We start from the raw sequence: 22,662 nt of genomic DNA, 5'->3' as shown, positions 1-22,662 counted from the left end.
TACTCATTGGGGCCCTGAGTTCCTGTCATCTCTTCACTCACTAGGGCCCTGGTTCCTGTCATCTCTTCACTGGCTGGGTCCCCGGTTCCTGTCATCTATTAACTTACTGGGGCCCTGGTTTCTGTCATCTTTTCACTCACTGGGGCCCCAGTTCCTGTCACTCTTCACTCACTGGGGCGCCGGTTCCGTCATCTCTTCACTTACTGGTTCCCGTCATCTCTACACTCACTGGGGACCTGGTTCCTGTCTTCTCTTCACTCACTGGGGCCCCGGTTCCTGTCAACTCTTCATTCACTGGGACCCTGGTTCCTGCCATCTCTTCACTCACTGGAGCTCTGTTTCCTGTCATCTCTTCACTCACTGGGGCCCCAGTTCCCGTCATCTCTTTACTATCTGGGGATCCTGTGCTTGTTATCTCTTCTCTCACTGGGGCCCCAGTTCCTGTCATCTCTTCAACAACTGGGGCCCTGGTTCCTGTCATCTGTTCATGCACTGGGGTCTTGGTTCCTGTCATCTCTACACTCACTGGGGCCCCTGTTCCTGTCATCTCTTCACTCACTGGGGCCCCAGATCCTGTCATCTCTTCACTCACTGGGGCCCCAGATCCTGTCATCGCTTCACTCACTGGGGCCCTGGTTCCTGTCATCTCTTCACTTACTGGGGCCCTGGTTTCTGTCATCTTTTCACTGACTGGGGCCCCAGTTCCTGTCATCTCTTCACTCACTGGAGCCCGGGTTCCGGTCATCGCTTCACTCACAGGGGCCCCGGTTACAATCTTCTCTATACTCATGGGGGCCCTGAGTTCCTGTCATCTCTTCACTCACTGGGGCCCTGGTTCCTGTCATCTCTTCACTCACTGGGGCCCCGGTTCCTGTCATCTCTTCACTCACTGGGGCCCCAGATCCTGTCATCTCTTCACTCACTGGGGCCAGGGTTCCGGTCATCGCTTCACTCACAGGGGCCCCGGTTCCTGTCATCTCTTCACTCACTGGGGCCCTGGGTCCTGTCATCTCTTCACTGACTGGGGCCACGGTTCCTGTCTTCTCTTAACTCACTCGGGCCCTGGTTCCTGTCATCTCTTCACTCACTGGGGTCCCAGTTCCAGTCATGTGTTCACTCACTGGGGCCCTGGATCCTGTCATCTCTACAATGACTAGGGCTTCGGTTCTGTCATCTCTTCACTGACTGGATCCATGGTTCCTGTCATTTCTTCACTCACTGGGGCCCCGGTTCCTGTCATATGTGCACTCACTGGGGCGCTGGTTCCGTCATCTCTTCACTCACTGGTTCCCGTCATCTATATACTCACTGGGGTACCGGTTCCTGTCATCTCTTCGCTGTCTGGGGCCCCGGATCCTGTCAGATGTTCATTCACTGGGGCGCTGGTTCCGTCATCTCTTCACTCACTGGTTCCCGTCATCTATATACTCACTGGGGTACCTGTTCCTTTCATCTCTTCACTCACTGGGGCCCTGTTTACTGTCATCTCTTCACTGACAGGGGCCCTGGTTCCTGTCATCCCTTCACTCACATGGGCCCAGTTCCTGTCATGTCTTCACTCACTGGGGTCCCCATTCCAGTCATCTCTTCACTCACTGGGGCTCTGGTTCCCTTCAACTCTTCACTCACTGGGGCCCCAGTTCCCGTCATCTCCTTAGTATCTGGGGTTCCTGTGCTTGTGATCTCTTCCCTCACTGGGGCCCCGGTTCCTGTCATCTTTTCACTCACTGGGGCCCAGTTCCTGTGATCGCTTCACTCACTGGGGCCCCAGTTCCTGTCATCTCTTCACTCACTGGGGCCCTGTTTCCTATCATCTCTTCAGGCACTGGGACCTTGGTTCCTGTCATCTCTTCACTCACTGGGGCCCCGGTTCCTGTCATCTCTTCACTCACTGGGGCCCCAGTTCCTGTCATCTCTTCACTCACTGGGGCCCCAGTTCCTGTCATCTCTTCACTCACTGGGGGCCGGGTTCCGGTCATTGCTTCACTCACAGGGGCCCCGGTTACAATCATCTCTATACTCATTGGGGCCCTGAGTTCCTGTCATCTCTTCACTCACTAGGGCCCTGGTTCCTGTCATCTCTTCACTGGCTAGGTCCCCGGTTCCTGTCATCTCTTAACTTACTGGGGCCCTGTTTTCTGTCATCTTTTCACTCAGTGGGGCCCCCGTTCCTGTCACTCTTCACTCACTGGGGCGCCGGTTCCGTCATCTCTTCACTCACTGGTTCCCGTCATCTCTACACTCACTGGGGACCTGGTTCCTGTCTTCTCTTCACTCACTGGGGCCCCGGTTCCTGTCAACTCTTCATTCACTGGGACCCTGGTTCCCGTCATCTCTTCACTCACTGGGGACCTGTTTCCTATCATCTCTTCAGGCACTGGGGCCTTGGTTCCTGTCATCTCTTCACTCACAGTGGCCCCGGTTCCTGTCATCTCTTCACTCACAGGGGCCCCAGTTCCTGTCATCTCTTCACTCACTAGGGCCCGGGTTCTGGTCATCGCTTCACTCACAGGGGCCCCGGTTACAATCATCTCTATACTCATTGGGGCCCTGAGTTCCTGTCATCTCTTCACTCACTAGGGCCCTGGTTCCTGTCATCTCTTCACTGGCTGGGGCCCCGGTTCCTGTCATCTCTTAACTTACTGGGGCCCTGGTTTCTGTCATTTATTCACTCACTGGGGCCTGGGTTCCTGTCTCCACCTCACTCACAGAGTCCCATCAACTGTTCACTCACTGGGCGTCTGGTTCCTGTCATCTCTTCACTCACTGGTGCCCAGTTCCTGTGATCTCTTCACTCACTGGGGCCCCAGTTCCTGTCATCTCTTCAACCACTGGGGCCCTGGTTCCTGTCATCTCTTCATGCACTGGGGCCTTGGTTCCTGTCATCTCTACACTCACTGGGGCCCCGGTTCCTGTCATCTCTTCACTGACTGGGGCACGGTTCCTGTCTTCTCTTAACTCACTCGGGCCCTGGTTCCTGTCATCTCTTCACTCACTGGGGTCCCAGTTCCAGTCATGTCTTCACTCACTGGGGCCCTGGATCCTGTCATCTCTACAATGACTAGGGCTTCGGTTCTGTCATCTCTTCACTGACTGGATCCATGGTTCCTGTCATTTCTTCACTCACTGGGGCCCCGGTTCCTGTCATATGTGCACTCACTGGGGCGCTGGTTCCGTCATCTCTTCACTCACTGGTTCCCGTCGTCTATATATTCACTGGGGTACTGGTTCCTCTCATCTCTTCACTCACTGGGGCCCTGTTTACTGTCATCTCTTCACTGACAGGGGCCCTGGTTCCTATCATCCCTTCACTCACATGGGCCCGGTTCCTGTCATGTCTTCACTCACTGGGGCCTCCGTTCCAGTCATCTCTTCACTCACTGGGGCTCTGGTTCCCGTCAACTCTTCACTCACTGGGGCCCCAGTTCCTGTCATCTCCTTAGTATCTGGGGATTCTGTGCTTGTCATCTCTTCCCTCACTGGGGCCACGGTTCCTGTCATCTTTTCACTCACTGGGGCCCAGTTCCTGTGATCTCTTCACTCACTGGGGCCCCAGTTCCTGTCATCTCTTCAACCACTGGGGCCCTGGTTTCTGTCATCTCTTCATGCACTGGGGCCTTGGTTCCTGTCATCTCTACACTCACTGGGGCCCCAGATCCTGACATCTCTTCACTCACTGGGGCCCCAGATCCTGTCATCGCTTCACTCACTGGGGCCCTGGTTCCTGTCATCTCTTCACTTACTGGGGCCCTGGTTTCTGTCATCTTTTCACTGACTGGGGCCCCAGTTCCTGTCATCTCTTCACTCACTGGAGCCCGGGTTCCGGTCATCGCTTCACTCACAGGGGCCCCGGTTACAATCATCTCTATACTCATGGGGGCCCTGGTTCCTGTCATCTCTTAACTCACTGGGGCCTTGGTTCCTGTCATCTCTTCACTCACTGGGGCCCCGGTTCCTGTCATCTCTTCACTCACTGGGGCCCCAGATCCTGTCATCTCTTCACTCACTGGGGCCAGGGTTCCGGTCATCGCTTCACTCACTGGGGCCCCGGTTCCTGTCATCTCTTCACTCACTGGGGCCCTGGGTCCTGTCATCTCTTCACTGACTGGGGCCACGGTTCCTGTCTTCTCTTAACTCACTCGGGCCCTGGTTCCTGTCATCTCTTCACTCACTGGGGTCCCAGTTCCAGTCATGTGTTCACTCACTGGGGCCCTGGATCCTGTCATCTCTACAATGACTAGGGCTTCGGTTCTGTCATCTCTTCACTGACTGGATCCATGGTTCCTGTCATTTCTTCACTCACTGGGGCCCCGGTTCCTGTCATATGTGCACTCACTGGGGCGCTGGTTCCGTCATCTCTTCACTCACTGGTTCCCGTCATCTATATACTCACTGGGGTACCGGTTCCTGTCATCTCTTCGCTGTCTGGGGCCCCGGATCCTGTCAGATGTTCATTCACTGGGGCGCTGGTTCCGTCATCTCTTCACTCACTGGTTCCCGTCATCTATATACTCACTGGGGTACCTGTTCCTTTCATCTCTTCACTCACTGGGGCCCTGTTTACTGTCATCTCTTCACTGACAGGGGCCCTGGTTCCTGTCATCCCTTCACTCACATGGGCCCAGTTCCTGTCATGTCTTCACTCACTGGGGTCCCCATTCCAGTCATCTCTTCACTCACTGGGGCTCTGGTTCCCTTCAACTCTTCACTCACTGGGGCCCCAGTTCCCGTCATCTCCTTAGTATCTGGGGTTCCTGTGCTTGTGATCTCTTCCCTCACTGGGGCCCCGGTTCCTGTCATCTTTTCACTCACTGGGGCCCAGTTCCTGTGATCTCTTCACTCACTGGGGCCCCAGTTCCTGTCATCTCTTCACTCACTGGGGCCCTGTTTCCTATCATCTCTTCAGGCACTGGGACCTTGGTTCCTGTCATCTCTTCACTCACTGGGGCCCCAGTTCCTGTCATCTCTTCACTCACTGGGGCCCCAGTTCCTGTCATCTCTTCACTCACTGGGGGCCGGGTTCCGGTCATCGCTTCACTCACAGGGGCCCCGGTTACAATCATCTCTATACTCATTGGGGCCCTGAGTTCCTGTCATCTCTTCACTCACTAGGGCCCTGGTTCCTGTCATCTCTTCACTGGCTGGGTCCCCGGTTCCTGTCATCTCTTAACTTACTGGGGCCCTGTTTTCTGTCATCTTTTCACTCAGTGGGGCCCCCGTTCCTGTCACTCTTCACTCACTGGGGCGCCGGTTCCGTCATCTCTTCACTCACTGGTTCCCGTCATCTCTACACTCACTGGGGACCTGATTCCTATCTTCTCTTCACTCACTGGGGCCCCGGTTCCTGTCAACTCTTCATTCACTGGGACCCTGGTTCCTGTCATCTCTTCACTCACTGGGGACCTGTTTCCTATCATCTCTTCAGGCACTGGGGCCTTGGTTCCTGTCATCTCTTCACTCACAGTGGCCCCGGTTCCTATCATCTCTTCACTCACAGGGGCCCCAGTTCCTGTCATCTCTTCACTCACTAGGGCCCGGGTTCTGGTCATCGCTTCACTCACAGGGGCCCCGGTTACAATCATCTCTATACTCATTGGGGCCCTGAGTTCCTGTCATCTCTTCACTCACTGGGGCCCTGGTTCCTGTCATCTCTTCACTGGCTGGGGCCCCGGTTCCTGTCATCTCTTAACTTACTGGGGCCCTGGTTTCTGTCATTTTTTCACTCACTGGGGCTTGGGTTCCTGTCTCCTCCTCTCTCACAGAGTCCCATCAACTGTTCACTCACTGGGCGTCTGGTTCCTGTCATCTCTTCACTCACTGGTGCCCAGTTCCTGTGATCTCTTCACTCACTGGGGTCCCAGTTCCTGTCATCTCTTCATGCACTGGGGCCTTGGTTCCTGTCATCTCTACACTCACTGGGGCCCCGGTTCCTGTCATCTCTTCACTCACTGGGGCCCCAGATCCTGTCATCTCTTCACTCACTGGGGCCCTGGGTCCTGTCATCTCTTCACTGACTGGGGCCACGGTTCCTGTCTTCTCTTAACTCACTCGGGCCCTGGTTCCTGTCATCTCTTCACTCACTGGGGTCCCAGTTCCAGTCATGTCTTCACTCACTGGGGCCCTGGATCCTGTCATCTCTACAATGACTAGGGCTTCGGTTCTGTCATCTCTTCACTGACTGGATCCATGGTTCCTGTCATTTCTTCACTCACTGGGGCCCCGGTTCCTGTCATATGTGCACTCACTGGGGCGCTGGTTCCGTCATCTCTTCACTCACTGGTTCCCGTCGTCTATATACTCACTGGGGTACTGGTTCCTCTCATCTCTTCACTCACTGGGGCCCTGTTTACTGTCATCTCTTCACTGACAGGGGCCCTGGTTCCTATCATCCCTTCACTCACATGGGCCCGGTTCCTGTCATGTCTTCACTCACTGGGGCCTCCGTTCCAGTCATCTCTTCACTCACTGGGGCTCTGGTTCCCGTCAACTCTTCACTCACTGGGGCCCCAGTTCCTGTCATCTCCTTAGTATCTGGGGATCCTGTGCTTGTCATCTCTTCCCTCACTGGGGCCACGGTTCCTGTCATCTTTTCACTCACTGGGGCCCAGTTCCTGTCATCTCTTCACTCACTGGGGCCCCAGTTCCTGTCATCTCTTCACTCACTGGGGCCCTGGTTCCTGTCATCTCTTCATGCACTGGGGCCTTGGTTCCTGTCATCTCTTCACTCACTGGGGCCCTGGTTCCTGTCATCTCTTCACTCACTGGGGCCCCAGTTCCTGTCATTTCTTCACTCACTGGGGCCCTGGTTCCTGTCATCTCTTCACTCACTGGGGCCCCGGTTCCTGTCATCTCTTCACTCACTGGGGCCCTGGTTCCTGTCATCTCTTCACTGACTGGGGCCCTGGTTCCTGTCATCTCTTCACTCACTGGGGCCCTGGTTCCTGTCATCTCTGCACTCACTGGGGTCCCAGTTCCAGTCATGTCTTCACTCACTGGGGCCCTGGATCCTGTCATCTCTTCACTCACTGGGGCACCGGTTCCCGTCATCTCTTCACTGACTGGACCCATGGTTCCTGTCATTTCTTCACTCACTGGGGCCCCGGTTCCTGTCATATGTGTACTCACTGGGGCGCTGGTTCCGTCATCTCTTCACTCACTGGTTCCCGTCGTCTATATACTCACTGGGGTACCGGTTTCTGTCATCTCTTCACTCACTGGGGCCCTGTTTACTGTTATCTCTTCACTGACAGGGGCCCTGGTTCCTGTTATCCCTTCACTCACATGGGCCCGGTTCCTGTCATGTCTTCACTCACTGGGGCCCTGGGTCCTGTCATCTCTTCACTGACTGGGGCCACGGTTCCTGTCTTCTCTTAACTCACTCGGGCCCTGGTTCCTGTCATCTCTTCACTCACTGGGGTCCCAGTTCCAGTCATGTCTTCACTCACTGGGGCCCTGGATCCTGTCATCTCTACAATGACTAGGGCTTCGGTTCTGTCATCTCTTCACTGACAGGACCCATGGTTCCTGTCATTTCTTCACTCACTGGGGCCCCGGTTCCTGTCATATGTGCACTCACTGGGGCGCTGGTTCCTGTCATCCCTTCACTCACATGGGCCCGGTTCCTGTCATGTCTTCAGTCACTGGGGCCCCCAGTTCCAGTCATCTCTTCACTCACTGGGGCTCTGGTTCCCGTCAACTCTTCACTCACTGGGGCCCCAGTTCCCGTCATCTCCTTAGTATCTGGGGATCCTGTGCTTGTCATCTCTTCCCTCACTGGGGCCACGGTTCCTGTCATCTTTTCACTCACTGGGGCCCAGTTCCAGTGATCTCTTCACTCACTGGGGCCCCAGTTCCTGTCATCTCTTCACTCACTGGGGCCCTGTTTCCTAGCATCTCTTCAGGCACTGGGGCCTTGGTTCCTGTCATCTCTTCACTCACTGGGGCCCCGGTTCCTGTCATCTCTTCACTCACAGGGGCCCCAGTTCCTGTCATCTCTTCACTCACTAGGGCCCGGGTTCCGGTCATCGCTTCACTCACAGGGGCCCCGGTTACAATCATCTCTGTACTCATTGGGGCCCTGAGTTCCTGTCATCTCTTCACTCACTAGGGCCCTGGTTCCGGTCATCTCTTCACTGGCTGGGGCCCCGGATCCTGTCATCTCTTAAGTTACTGGGGCCCTGGTTTCTGTCATCTTTTCACTCACTGGGACCCAGTTCCTGTCATCTCTTCACTCACTGGGGCCCCGGTTCCTGTCATCTCTTCACTCACTGGTTCCCGTCATCTCTACACTCACTGGGGACCTGGTTCCTGTCTTCTCTTCACTCACTGGGGCCCCGGTTCCTGTCAACTCTTCATTCACTGGGACCCTGGTTCCCGTCATCTCTTCACTCACTGGAGCTCTGTTTCCTGTCATCTCTTCACTCACTGGGGCCCCAGTTCCCGTCATCTCTTTACTATCTGGGGATCCTGTGCTTGTTATCTCTTCTCTCACTGGGGCCCCGGTTCCTGTCATCTTTTCACTCACTGGGGCCTGGGTTCCTGTCTCCTCCTCACTCACAGAGTCCCATCAACTGTTCACTCACTGGGCGTCTGGTTCCTGTCATCTCTTCACTCACTGGGGCCCAGTTCCTGTCATCTCTTCACTCACTGGGGCAGCAGTTCCTGTCATCTCTTCACTCACTGGGGCCCTGGTTCCTGTCATCTCTTCATGCACTGGGGCCTTGGTTCCTGTCATCTCTTCACTCACTGGGGCCCCGGTTCCTGTCATCTCTTCACTCACTGGGGCCCGGGTTCCGGTCATCTCTTCACTCACTGGGGCCCCGGTTCCTGTCATCTCTTCACTCACTGGGGCCCTGGTTCCTGTCATCTCTTCACTGACTGGGGCCCCGGTTCCTGTCTTCTCTTAACTCACTCGGGCCCTGGTTCCTGTCATCTCTTCACTCACTAGGGTCCCAGTTCCTGTCATCTCTTCACTCACTGGGGCCCCAGTTCCTGTCATCTCTTCACTCACTGGGGCCCCGGTTCCTGTCATATGTGCACTCACTGGGGCACTGGTTCAGTCATCTCTTCACTTTCTCGTTCCCGTCATCTCTACACTCACTGTGGCCCCGGTTCCTGTCATCTCTTCGCTGTCTGGGGCCCCGGATCCTGTCATATGTTCACTCACTGGGGCACTGGTTCCGTCATCTCTTCACTCACTGGTTCCCGTTGTCTATATACTCACTGGGGTACCGGTTCCTGTCATCTCTTCACTGACAGGGGCCCTGGTTCCTGTCAGCCCTTCACTCACATGGGCCCGGTTCCTGTCATGTCTTCACTCACTGGGGCCCCCAGTTCCAGTCATCTCTTCACTCACTGGGGCTCTGGTTCCCGTCAACTCTTCACTCACTGGGGCCCCAGTTCCTGTCATCTTTTCACTCACTGGGGGCCTGTTTCCTTTCATCTCTTCAGGCACTGGGGCCTTGGTTCCTGTCATCTCTTCACACACTGGGGCCCCGGTTCTTGTCATCTCTTCACTCACTGGGGCCCCAGTTCCTGTCATCTCTTCACTCACTGGGGCCCGGGTTCCGGTCATCGCTTCACTCACAGGGGCCCCAGTTGCAATCATCTCTATACTCATTGGGGCCCTGAGTTCCTGTTATCTCATCACTCACTGGGGCCCTGGTTCCTGTCATCTCCTCACTGGCTGGGGCCCCGGTTCCTGTCATCTCATAACTTACTGGGACCCTGATTTCTGTCATCTTTTCACTGACTGGGGCCCCAGTTCCTGTCATCTCTCCACTCACTGGAGCCTGGGTTCCGGTCATCGCTTCACTCACAGGGGCCCCAGTTGCAATCATCTCTATACTCATTGGGGCCCTGAGTTCCTGTCATCTCATCACTCACTGGGGCCCTGGTTCCTGTCATCTCTTCACTGCCTGGGGCCCCGGTTCCTGTCATCTCTTCACTTACTGGGGCCCTGGTTTCTGTCATCTTTTCACTCACTGGGGCCCCAGTTCCTGTCATCTCTTCACTCACTGGGGCCCGGGTTCCTGTCATCTCTTCACTCACAGGGGCCCCGGTTACAATCATCTCTATACTCATGGGGGCCCTGGTTCCTGTCATCTCTTCACTCACTGGGGCCTTGGTTCCTGTCATCTCTTCACTCACTGGGGCCCCGGTTCCTGTCATCTCTTCACTCACTGGGGCCCCAGTTCCTGTCATCTCTTCACTCACTGGGGCCCGGGTTCCGGTCATCGCTTCACTCACAGGGGCCCCGGTTACAATCATCTCTATACTCATTGGGGCCCTGAGTTCCTGTCATCTCTTCACTCACTGGGGCCCTGGTTCCTGTCATCTCTTAACTTACTGGGGCCCTGGTTTACTGGGGCCCTGGTTTCTGTCACCTTTTTACTCACTGGGGCCCCAGTTCCTGTCATCTCTTCACTCAGTGGAGCCCGGGTTCCGGTCATTGCTTCACTCACAGGGGCCCCGATTACAATCATCTCTATACTCATGGGGGCCCTGGTTCCTGTCATCTCTTAACTCACTGGGGCCCTGGTTCCGGTCATCTCTTCACTGACTGTATCTATGGTTCCTGTCATTTCTTCACTCACAGGGGCCAGGTTCCTGCCATCTCTTCACTCACTGGGGCACCGGTTCCGTCATCTCTTCATTCACTGGTTCCCGTCATCTCTACACTCACTGGGGACCTGGTTCCTGTCATCTCTTCACTCACTGGGGCCCCGGTTCCTGTCATCTCTTCACTCACTGGGGCCCTGGTTCCCGTCATCTCTTCACTCACTGGGGCTCTGGTTCCTGTCACATCTTCACTCACTGCGGGCCCTGGTTCCTGTCATCACTTCACTCACTGGGACCCTGGTTTCAGTCATCTTTTCACTCACTGGGGCCCCGGTTCCTGTCATCTCTTCACTCACTGGGGCCCCGGTTCCTGTCATCTCTTCACTCACTGGTTCCCGTCATCTCTACACTCACTGGGGACCTGGTTCCTGTCATCTCTTCACTCACTGGGGCCCCGGTTCCTGTCAACTCTTCACTCACTGGGGCCCTGGTTCCCGTCATCTCTTCACTCACTGGAGCTCTGTTTCCTGTCATCTCTTCACTCACTGGGGCCCCAGTTCCCGTCATCCCTTTACTATCTGGGAATCCTGTGCTTGTTATCTCTTCTCTCACTGGGGCCCCGGTTATTGTCATCTTTTCACTCACTGGGGCCCGGGTTCCTGTCACCTCCTCACTCACTGAGTCCCATCATCTGTTCACTCACTGGGGGTCTGGTTCCTGTCAACTCTTCACACACTGGGGCCCAGTGCTGTCATCCCTTCACTCACTGGGTCCCCAGTTCCTGTCATCTCTTCACTCACTGGGGCCCCGGTTCCTGTCATCTCTTCATGCACTGGGGCCTTGGTTCCTGTCATCTCTTCACTCACTGGGGCCCCGGTTCCTGTCATCTCTTCACTCACTGGGGCCCCAGTTCCTGTCATCTCTTCACTCACTGGGGCCCGGGTTCCGGTCATCGCTTCACTCACAGCGGCCCCGGTTCCTGTCATCTCTTCACTCACTGGGGCCCTGGTTCCTGTCATCTCTTCACTCACTGGGGCCCTGGTTCCTGTCATCTCTTCACTCACTGGGGCTCTGGTTCCCGTCATCTCTTCACTCACTGGGGCCCCAGTTCCTGTCATCTTTTCACTCACTGGGGCCCAGTTCCTGTGATCTCTTCACTCACTGGGGCCCCAGTTCCTGTCATCTCTTCACTCACTGGGGCCCTGTTTCCTGTCATCTCTTCACTCACTAGGGCCCTGGTTCCTGTCATCTCTTCACTCACTGGGGCCCCGGTTCCTGTCATCTCTTCACTCACTGGGGCCCTGGTTCCTGTCATCTTTTCACTCACTGGGGCCCCAGTTCCTGTCATCTCTTCACTCACTGGAGACGGGTTCCGGTCATCGCTTCACTCACAGGGGCCCCGGTTACAATCATCTCTATACTCATGGGGGCCCTGGTTCCTGTCATCTCTTCACTCACTGGGGCCCTGGTTCCTGTCATCTCTTCACTCACTGGGGCCCCGGTTCCTGTCATCTCTTCACTCACTGGGGCCCCAGTTCCTGTCATCTCTTCACTCACTGGGGCCCGGGTTCCGGTCATCGCTTCACTCACAGGGGCCCCGGTTACAATCATCTCTATACTCATGGGGGCCCTGGTTCCTGTCATCTCTTAACTCACTGGGGCCCTGGTTCCGGTCATCTCTTCACTCACGGGGTTCCCAGTTCCAGTCATGTCTTCACTCAGTGGGGCCCTGGATCCTGTCATCTCTTCACTGACTAGGGCCTCGGTTCTGTCATCTCTTCACTGAATGTATCCATGGTTCCTGTCATTTCTTCACTCACAGGGGCCCAGTTCCTGTTATCTCTTCACTCACTGGGGCGCCGGTTCCGTCATCTCTTCACTCACTGGTTCCCGTCATCTCTACACTCACTGGGGACCTGGTTCCTGTCATCTCTTCACTCACTGGGGCCCAGGTTCCTGTCAACTCTTCATTCACTGGGGCCCTGGTTCCCGTCATCTCTACACTCACTGGATCTCTGGTTCCTGTCACATTTTCACTCACTGCGGGCCCTGGTTCCTGTCATCCCTTCACTCACATGGGCCCGGTTCCTATCATGTCTTCACTCACTGGGGCCCCCAGTTCCAGTCATCTCTTCACTCACCGGGGCTCTGGTTCCCGTCAACTCTTCACTCACTGGGGCCCCAGTTCCCATCATCTCCTTACTATCTGGGGATCCTGTGCTTGTCATCTCTTCTCTCACTGGGGCCCAGGTTCCCGTCATCTCTTCACTCACTGGGGCCCCAGTTCCCGTCATCTCCTTAGTATCTGGGGTTCCTGTGCTTGTCATCTCTTCCCTCACTGGGGCCCCGGTTCCTGTCATCTTTTCACTCACTGGGGCCCAGTTCCTGTGATCTCTTCACTCACTGGGGCCCCAGTTCCTGTCATCTCTTCACTCACTCGGGCCCTGTTTCCTATCATCTCTTCAGGCACTGGGGCCTTGGTTCCTGTCATCTCTTCACTCACTGGGGCCCCGGTTCCTGTCATCTCTTCACTCACTGGGGCCCCAGTTCCTGTCATCTCTTCACTCACTGGGGCCCGGGTTCCGGTCATCGCTTCGCTCACAGGGGCCCCGGTTACAATCATCTCTATACTCATTGGGGCCCTGAGTTCCTGTCATCTCTTCACTCACTAGGGCCCTGGTTCCTGTCATCTCTTCACTGGCTGGGTCCCCGGTTCCTGTCATCTATTAACTTACTGGGGCCCTGATTTCTGTCATCTTTTCACTCACTGGGGCCCCAGTTCCTGTCACTCTTCACTCACTAGGGCCCTGGTTCCTATCATCTCTTCACTGGCTGGGTCACCGGTTCCTGTCATCTATTAACTTACTGAGGCCCTGGTTTCTGTCATCTTTTCACTCACTGGGGCCCCAGTTCCTGTCACTCTTCACTCACTGGGGTGCCGGTTCCGTCATCTCTTCACTCACTGGTTCCCGTCATCTCTACACTCACTGGGGACCTGGTTCCTGTCTTCTCTTCACTCACTGGTGCCCCGGTTCCTGTCAACTCTTCATTCACTGGGACCCTGGTTCCCGTCATCTCTTCACTCACTGGAGCTCTGTTTCCTGTCATCTCTTCACTCACTGGGGCCCCAGTTCCCGTCATCTCTTTACTATCTGGGGATCCTGTGCTTGTTATCTCTTCTCTCACTGGGGCCCCAGTTCCTGTCATCTCTTCAACCACTGGGGCCCTGGTTCCTGTCATCTCTTCATGCACAGGGGCCTTGGTTCCTGTCATCTCTACACTCACTGGGGCCCCGGTTCCTGTCATCTCTTCACTCACTGGGGCCCCAGATCCTGTCATCTCTTCACTCACTGGGGCCCGGGTTCCGGTCATCGCTTCACTCACAGGGGCCCCGGTTCCTGTCATCTCTTCACTCACTGGGGCCCTGGTTCCTGTCATCTCTTCACTGACTGGGGCCCCGGTTCCTGTCTTCTCTTAACTCACTCGGGCCCTGGTTCCTGTCATCTCTTCACTCACTGGGGTCCCAGTTCCAGTCATGTCTTCACTCACTGGGGCCCTGGATCCTGTCATCTCTGCACTGACTAGGGCTTCGGTTCTGTCATCTCTTCACTGACTGGATCCATGGTTCCTGTCATTTCTTCACTCACTGGGGCCCCGGTTCCTGTCATATGTGCACTCACTGGGGCACTGGTTCCGTCATCTCTTCACTCACTGGTTCCCGTCGTCTATATACTCACTGGGGTACCGGTTCCTGTCATCCCTTCACTCACATGGGCCCGGTTCCTGTCATGTCTTCACTCACTGGGGCCCCAAGTTCCAGTCATCACTTCCCTCACTGGGGCTCTGGTTCCCGTCAACTCTTCACTCACTGGGGCCCCAGTTCCCGTCATCTCCTTAGTATCTGGGGATCCTGTGCTTGTCATCTCTTCCCTCACTGGGGCCACGGTTCCTGTCATCTTTTCACTCTCTGGGGCCCAGTTCCAGTGATCTCTTCACTCACTGGGGTCCCAGTTCCTGCCATCTCTTCACTCACTGGGGCCCTGTTTCCTAGCATCTCTTCAGGCACTGGGGCCTTGGTTCCTGTCATCTCTTCACTCACTGGGGCCCCGGTTCCTGTCATCTCTTCACTCACTGGGGCCCTGGTTCCTGTCATCTCTTCACTGGCTGGGGCCCCTGATCCTGTCATCTCTTCACTCACTGGGGCCCTGGTTCCTGTCATCTCTTCACTCACTGGGGCCCCAGTTCCTGTCATCTCTTCACTCACTGGGGCCCCGGTTCCTGTCATCTCTTCACTCACTGGTTCCCGTCATCTCTACACTCACTGGGGACCTGGTTCCTGTCATCTCTTCACTCACTGGGGCCCCGGTTCCTGTCAACTCTTCATTCACTGGGGCCCCAGTTCCCGTCATCTCTTCACTATCTGGGGATCCTGTGCTTGTCATCTCTTCCCTCACTGGGGCCACGGTTCCTGTCATCTCTTCACTCACTGGGGCCCAGTTCCAGTGATCTCTTCACTCACTGGGGTCCCAGTTCCTGCCATCTCTTCACTCACTGGGGCCCTGTTTCCTAGCATCTCTTCAGGCACTGGGGCCTTGGTTCCTGTCATCTCTTCACTCACTGGGACCCTGGTTCCCGTCATCTCTTCACTCACTGGAGCTCTGTTTCCTGTCACCTCTTCACTCACTGGGGCCCCAGTTCCTGTCATCTCTTCACTCACTGGGGGTTCCTGTCATCTCTTCACTCACTGGGGCCCTGGTTCCTGTCATCTCTTCACTCACTGGGGCCCGGGTTCCTGTCTCCTCCTCACTCACAGAGTCCCATCAACTGTTCACTCACTGGGCGTCTGGTTCCAGTCATCTCTTCACTCACTGGGGCCCCGGTTCCTGTCATCTCTTCACTCACTGGGGCTCCAGATCCTGTCATCTCTTCTCTCACTGGGGCCAGGGTTCCTGTCATCTCTTCACTCACTGGGGCCCCGGTTCCTGTCATCTCTTCACTCACTGGGGCCCTGGTTCCTGTCATCTCTTCACTCACTGGGGCCCTGGTTCCTGTCATCTCTTCACTCACTGGGGCCCTGGTTCCTGTCATCTCTTCACTCACTGGGGCCCCAGTTCCAGTCATGTCTTCACTCACTGGGGCCCTGGATCCTGTCATCTCTTCACTCACTGGGGCGCTGGTTCCTGTCATCTCTTCACTCACTGGGGCCCTGGATCCTGTCATCTCTTCACTCACTGGGGCACCGGTTCCTGTCATCCTCTTCAGTCACTGGGGGACTGGTTCCCGTCATCTCTTCACTCACTGGGCCCCCTATTTCCTGTCATCTCTCACTCACTGGAGCCCCGGTTCCTGTCATCTCTTCATTCACTGGGGCTCTGGTTCCTGTCATCTCATCACTCACTGGGGCCCCGGTTCCCATCATCTCTTCACTCATGGGGGCCCTGGTTCCTGTCATCTCTTCACTCACTGGGGCCCTGGTTCCTGTCATCTCTTCACTCACTGGGGCCCCAGTTCCTGTCATCTCTTCACTGACTAGGGCCTCGGTTCTGTCATCTCTTCACTGAATGTATCCATGGTTCCTGTCATTTCTTCACTCACAGGGGCCCAGTTCCTGTTTTCTCTTCACTCACTGGTTCCCGTCATCTCTACACTCACTGGGGACCTGGTTCCTGTCATCTCTTCACTCACTGGGGCACAGGTTCCTGTCATCTCTTCACTCACTGGGGCCCTGGTTCCTGTCATCTCTTCACTCACTGGTGCGCTGGTTCCTGTCATCTCTTCACTCACTGGGGCCCTGGTTCCTGTCATCTCTTCACTCACTGGGGCCCTGGTTCCTGTCATCTCTTCACTCACTGGGGCCCCAGTTCCTGTCATCTCTTCACTCACTGGGGCTCTGGTTCCCGTCATCTCTTCACTCACTGGGGCCCCAGTTCCCGTCATCTCCTTACTATCTGGGGATCCTGTGCTTGTCATCTCTTCCCTCACTGGGGCCCCGGTTCCTGTCATCTTTTCACTCACTGGGGCCCAGTTCCTGTGATCTCTTCACTCACTGGGGCCCCAGTTCCTGTCATCTCTTCACTCACTGGGGCCCTGTTTCCTGTCATCTCTTCACTCACTGGGGCCTTGGTTCCTGTCATCTCTTCACTCACTGGGGCCCCGGTTCCTGTCATCTCTTCACTCACTGGGGCCCCAGTTCCTGTCATCTCTTCACTCACTGGGGCCCTGGTTCCTGTCATCTCTTCACTCACTGGGGCATCGGTTCCTGTCATCTCTTCACTGACTGGGGCCCCGGTTCCTGTCATCTCTTCACTCACTGGGGCCCCGGTTCCTGTCATCTCTTCACTCACTGGGGCCCCAGTTCCTGTCATCTCTTCACTCACTGGGGCCCCAGTTCCTGTCATCTCTTCACTCACTGGGCCCCCTGGTTCCTGTCATCAATTCACTCACAGGGGTCTGGTTCCTGTCATCTCTTCACAAACTGGGTTCCCGGTTGCTGTCATCTCTTCACTCACTGGTGCCCCGGTTCCCATCTTCTCTTCAGCTAATGGGGCTCCAGTTACAATCATCTCTACACTCATTGGGGCCCTGAGTTCCTGTCATCTCTTCACTCACTGGGGCTCTAGTTCCTATCATCCCTTCAATCACTAGGGCCCAGGTTCCTGTCACCTCCTCACTCTCTGGTTCCCATCATCTGTTCACTCACTGGAGGACTGGTTCCCGTCATCTCTTCACTTAGTAGGCCCCCTATTTCCTGTCATCTCTTCACTCACTGGGGACCCTGTTCCTGCCATCTCTTCATTCACTGGGTCTCTGGTTCCTGTCATCTCTTCACTCACTGGGGCACCGGTTCCCGTCATCTCTTCACTCATTGGGCCCTGGTACCTTTCATCTCTTCACTCACTGGGGCCCCGGTTCCCGTCATCGTTTCACTCAATGGGTGCTCCAGTTCTTCGAATCTCGTCACTCACTGGGGGTCTGGTTCCTGTCATGTTGTCAATAACTGGGGCACTGGTTCCAGTGATCTTTTCACTCACTGGTTCCCGTCATCTCTTCACTAACTGGGCCATCCCCCCCCCGGTTCCTGTCATCTCTTCACTCACTGGGCCCCCCATTTCCCATCATCTCTTCACTCACTGGGGCCTCGATTACAATCATCTCTACACTCATTGGGGCCCTGGGTTTCTGTCATCTCTTCACTCACTGGGGCCCCAGTTACAGTCATGTCTTCAGTCACTAGGGCCCTGGATCTTGTCATCTTTTCACTGATTGGGGCCCTGGTTCCTGTCATCTCTTCACTCACTGGGGCCCCGGTTCCTGTCATCTCTTCACTGACTTGGGCCCCGGTTCCTGTCATCTCTTCACTCACTGGGGCCCCGGTTCCTGTCATCTCTTCATTCACTGGGTCTCTGATTCCTGTCATCTCGTTACTCACTGGGGCACAGTTCCTGTCATCTCTTCACTCACTGGGCCCCCTGGTTCCTGTCACCAATTCACTCACAGGGGTCTGGTTCCTGTCATCTCTTCACAAACTGGGGTCCCGGTTGCTGTCATTTCTTCACTCACTGGTGCCCCGGTTCCCATCTTCTCTTCAGCTAATGGGGCTCCAGTTACAATCATCTCTACACTCATTGGGGCCCTGAGTTCCTGTCATCTCTTCACTCACTGGGGCTCTAGTTCCTATCATCCCTTCAATCACTAGGGCCCAGGTTCCTGTCACCTCCTCACTCTCTGGTTCCCATCATCTGTTCACTCACTGGAGGACTGGTTCCCGTCATCTCTTCACTTAGTAGGCCCCCTATTTCCTGTCATCTCTTCACTCACTGGGGCCCCTGTTCCTGCCATCTCTTCATTCACTGGGTCTCTGGTTCCTGTCATCTCTTCACTCACTGGGGCCTCGGTACCTGTCATTGCTTCACTCAATGGGTGCTCCAGTTCCTCTAATCTCCTCACTCGCTGTGACCCGGTTCCTTTCATCTCCTGACTCATTGGTTTCCATCATCTCTTCACTCACTGGGGGTCTGGTTCCTGTCATGTTGTCACTAACTGGGGCACTGGTTCCTGTTATCTCTTAACTCACTGATTCCCGTCATCTCTTCTCTCACTGGGCCTCCCCACCCGGTTCCTGTCATCTCTTCACTCACTGCGGCCCGGTTCCTGTCATCTCTTCACTCACTGGGGCTCTAGTTCCCATCATCCCTTCACTCACTAGGGCGCAGGTTCCTGGCACCTCCTCACTCTCTGGTTCCCATCATCTGTTCACTCACTGTAGGTCTGGTTCCCGTGATCTCTTCAATTAGTAGGCCCCCTATTTCCTGTCATCTCTTCACTCACTGGGGTACAGTTCCTGTCATCTCTTCACTCACTGGGGCACCGGTTCCCGTCATCTCTTCACTCACTGGGGCCCGGATCCTGTCATCTCTTCACTGACTGGGGCCCCGGTTCCTGTAATCTCTTCACTCACTGGTTACCGTCATCTCTACACTCACTGGGGCAGTGTTTCCTGTCGTCTCTTCACTCACTGGGGCCCTGGTTCCTGTCATCTCTTCACTGACTGGGGCCCCGGTTCCTGTCATCTCTTCACTCACTGAGGCCCCAGTTCCCGTCATCTCTTCACTCATTGGGCCCTGGTTCCTGTCATCTCTTCACTCACTGGGGCCCCGGTTACAATCATCTCTACACTCATTGGGGAAGTAGGATCCTGTCATCTCTTCACTCACTGGGGCCCCAGTTCCAGTCATGTCTTCACTCACTGGGGCCCTTGATCCTGTCATCTCTTCACTGACTGGGGCCTCGGTTCCTGTCATCTCTTCACTCACTGGTTCCCGTCATCTCTACACTCACTGGGGCAGTGTTTCCTGTCGTCTCTTCACTCACTGGGGCCCAGGTTCCTGTCATCTCTTCACTGACTGGGGCCCCGGTTCCTTTCACCTCTTCACTCACTGGGGCCCCAGTTCCCGTCATCTCTTCACTCACTGGGGCCCCAGTTCCTGTCATCTCTTCACTCACTGGGGCCCCGGTACCCGTCATTGCTTCACTCAATGGGCACTCCAGTTCCTCTAATCTCTTCACTCACTGGGGCCCCGGTTCCTATCATCTCCTCACTCACTGGGTCCCATCATGTTCCCTCACTAGGGACCCGGTTCCTGTCATCGCTTCACTCACTGGGCCCCCCATTTCCCATCATCTCTTCACTCACTGGGGCCTCGATTACAATCATCTCTACACTCATTGGGGCCCTGGGTTTCTGTCATCTCTTCACTCACTGGGGCCCCAGTTACAGTCATGTCTTCAGTCACTAGAGCCCTGGATCTTGTCATCTCTTCACTGATTGGGGCCCTGGTTCCTGTCATCTCTTCACTCACTGGGGCCCCGGTTCCTGTCATCTCTTCATTCACTGGGTCTCTGGTTCCTGTCATCTCGTTACTCACTGGGGCACAGTTCCTGTCATCTCTTCACTCACTGGGCCCCCTGGTTCCTGTCATCAATTCACTCACAGGGGTCTGGTTCCTGTCATCTCTTCACAAACTGGGGTCCCGGTTGCTGTCATTTCTTCACTCACTGGTGCCCCGGTTCCCATCTTCTCTTCAGCTACTGGGGCTCCAGTTACAATCATCTCTACACTCATTGGGGCCCTGAGTTCCTGTCATCTCTTCACTCACTGGGGCTCTAGTTCCTATCATCCCTTCAATCACTAGGGCCCAGGTTCCTGTCACCTCCTCACTCTCTGGTTCCCATCATCTGTTCACTCACTGGAGGACTGGTTCCCGTCATCTCTTCACTTAGTAGGCCCCCTATTTCCTGTCATCTCTTCACTCACTGGGGCCCCTGTTCCTGCCATCTCTTCATTCACTGGGTCTCTGGTTCCTGTCATCTCTTCACTCACTGGGGCCCCGGTTCCCGTCATCTCTTCACTCATTGGGCCCTGGTACCTTTCATCTCTTCACTCACTGGGGCCCCGGTTCGTGTCATCTCTTCATTCACTGGGTCTCTGGTTCCTGTCATCTCGTTACTCACTGGGGCACAGTTCCTGTCATCTCTTCACTCACTGGGCCCCCTGGTTCCTGTCATCAATTCACTCACAGGGGTCTGGTTCCTGTCATCTCTTCACAAACTGGGGTCCCGGTTGCTGTCATTTCTTCACTCACTGGTGCCCCGGTTCCCATCTTCTCTTCAGCTACTGGGGCTCCAGTTACAATCATCTCTACACTCATTGGGGCCCTGTGTTCCTGTCATCTCTTCACTCACGGGGCTCTAGTTCCTATCATCCCTTCAATCACTAGGGCCCAGGTTCCTGTCACCTCCTCATTCTCTGGTTCCCATCATCTGTTCACTCACTGGAGGAATGGTTCCCGTCATCTCTTCACTTAGTAGGCCCCCTATTTCCTGTCATCTCTTCACTCACTGGGGCCCCTGTTCCTGCCATCTCTTCATTCACTGGGTCTCTGGTTCCTGTCATCTCTTCACTCACTGGGGCACCGGTTCCCGTCATCTCTTCACTCATTGGGCCCTGGTACCTTTCATCTCTTCACTCACTGGGGCCCCGGTTCCCGTCATCGTTTCACTCAATGGGTGCTCCAGTTCCTCGAATCTCGTCACTCACTGGGGGTCTGGTTCCTGTCATGTTGTCAATAACTGGGGCACTGGTTCCAGTGATCTCTTCACTCACTGGTTCCCGTCATCTCTTCACTCACTGGGCCATCACCCCCCCCTCCGGTTCCTGTCATCTCTTCACTCACTGGGGCTCTAGTTCCCATCATCGTTTCACTCACCAGGGCGCTGGTTCCTGTCACCTCCTCACTCTCTGGTTCCCATCATCTGTTCTCTCACTGTAGGTCTAGTTCCCGTCATCGCTTCAATTAGTAGGCCCCCTTTTTCCTGTCATCTCTTCACTCACTGGGGCCCCTGTTCCTGCCATCTCTTCATTCACTGGGTCTCTGGTTCCTTTCATCTCTTCACTCACTGGGGCCCCAGTTCCCGTCATCTCTTCACTCACTGGGGCCCCATTTCCTGTCATCTCTTCACTCACTGGGGCCCCGGTACCCGTCATTGCTTCACTCAATGGGCGCTCCAGTTCCTCTAATCTCTTCACTCACTGGGGCCCCGGTTCCTATCATCTCCTCACTCACTGGGTCCCATCATGTTCCCTCACTAGGGACCCGGTTCCTGTCATCGCTTCACTCACTGGGCCCCCCATTTCCCATCATCTCTTCACTCACTGGGGCCTCGATTACAATCATCTCTACACTCATTGGGGCCCTGGGTTTCTGTCATCTCTTCACTCACTGGGGCCCCAGTTACAGTCATGTCTTCAGTCACTAGGGCCCTGGATCTTGTCATCTCTTCACTGATTGGGGCCCTGGTTCCTGTCATCTCTTCACTCACTGGGGCCCCGGTTCCTGTCATCTCTTCACTGACTTGGGCCCCGGTTCCTGTCATCTCTTCACTCACTGGGGCCCCGGTTCCTGTCATCTCTTCATTCACTGGGTCTCTGGTTCCTGTCATCTCGTTACTCACTGGGGCACAGTTCCTGTCATCTCTTCACTCACTGGGCCCCCTGGTTCCTGTCATCAATTCACTCACAGGGGTCTGGTTCCTGTCATCTCTTCACAAACTGGGTTCCCGGTTGCTGTCATTTCTTCACTCACTGGTGCCCCGGTTCCCATCTTCTCTTCAGCTAATGGGGCTCCAGTTACAATCATCTCTACACTCATTGGGGCCCTGAGTTCCTGTCATCTCTTCACTCACTGGGGCTCTAGTTCCTATCATCCCTTCAATCACTAGGGCCCAGGTTCCTGTCACCTCCTCACTCTCTGGTTCCCATCATCTGTTCACTCACTGGAGGACTGGTTCCCGTCATCTCTTCAATTAGTAGGCCCCCTATTTCCTGTCATCTCTTCACTCACTGGGGCCCCTGTTCCTGCCATCTCTTCATTCACTGGGTCTCTGGTTCCTGTCATCTCTTCACTCACTGGGGCACCGGTTCCCGTCATCTCTTCACTCATTGGGCCCTGGTACCTTTCATCTCTTCACTCACTGGGGCCCCGGTTCCCGTCATCGTTTCACTCAATGGGTGCTCCAGTTCCTCGAATCTCGTCACTCACTGGG

The sequence above is a fragment of the Mobula hypostoma genome, chromosome 10 (genome assembly GCF_963921235.1).
Source record: "Mobula hypostoma chromosome 10, sMobHyp1.1, whole genome shotgun sequence".
Classification (NCBI taxonomy): Eukaryota; Metazoa; Chordata; class Chondrichthyes; order Myliobatiformes; family Myliobatidae; genus Mobula; species Mobula hypostoma.
This window is presented reverse-complemented; position numbering follows the sequence as displayed.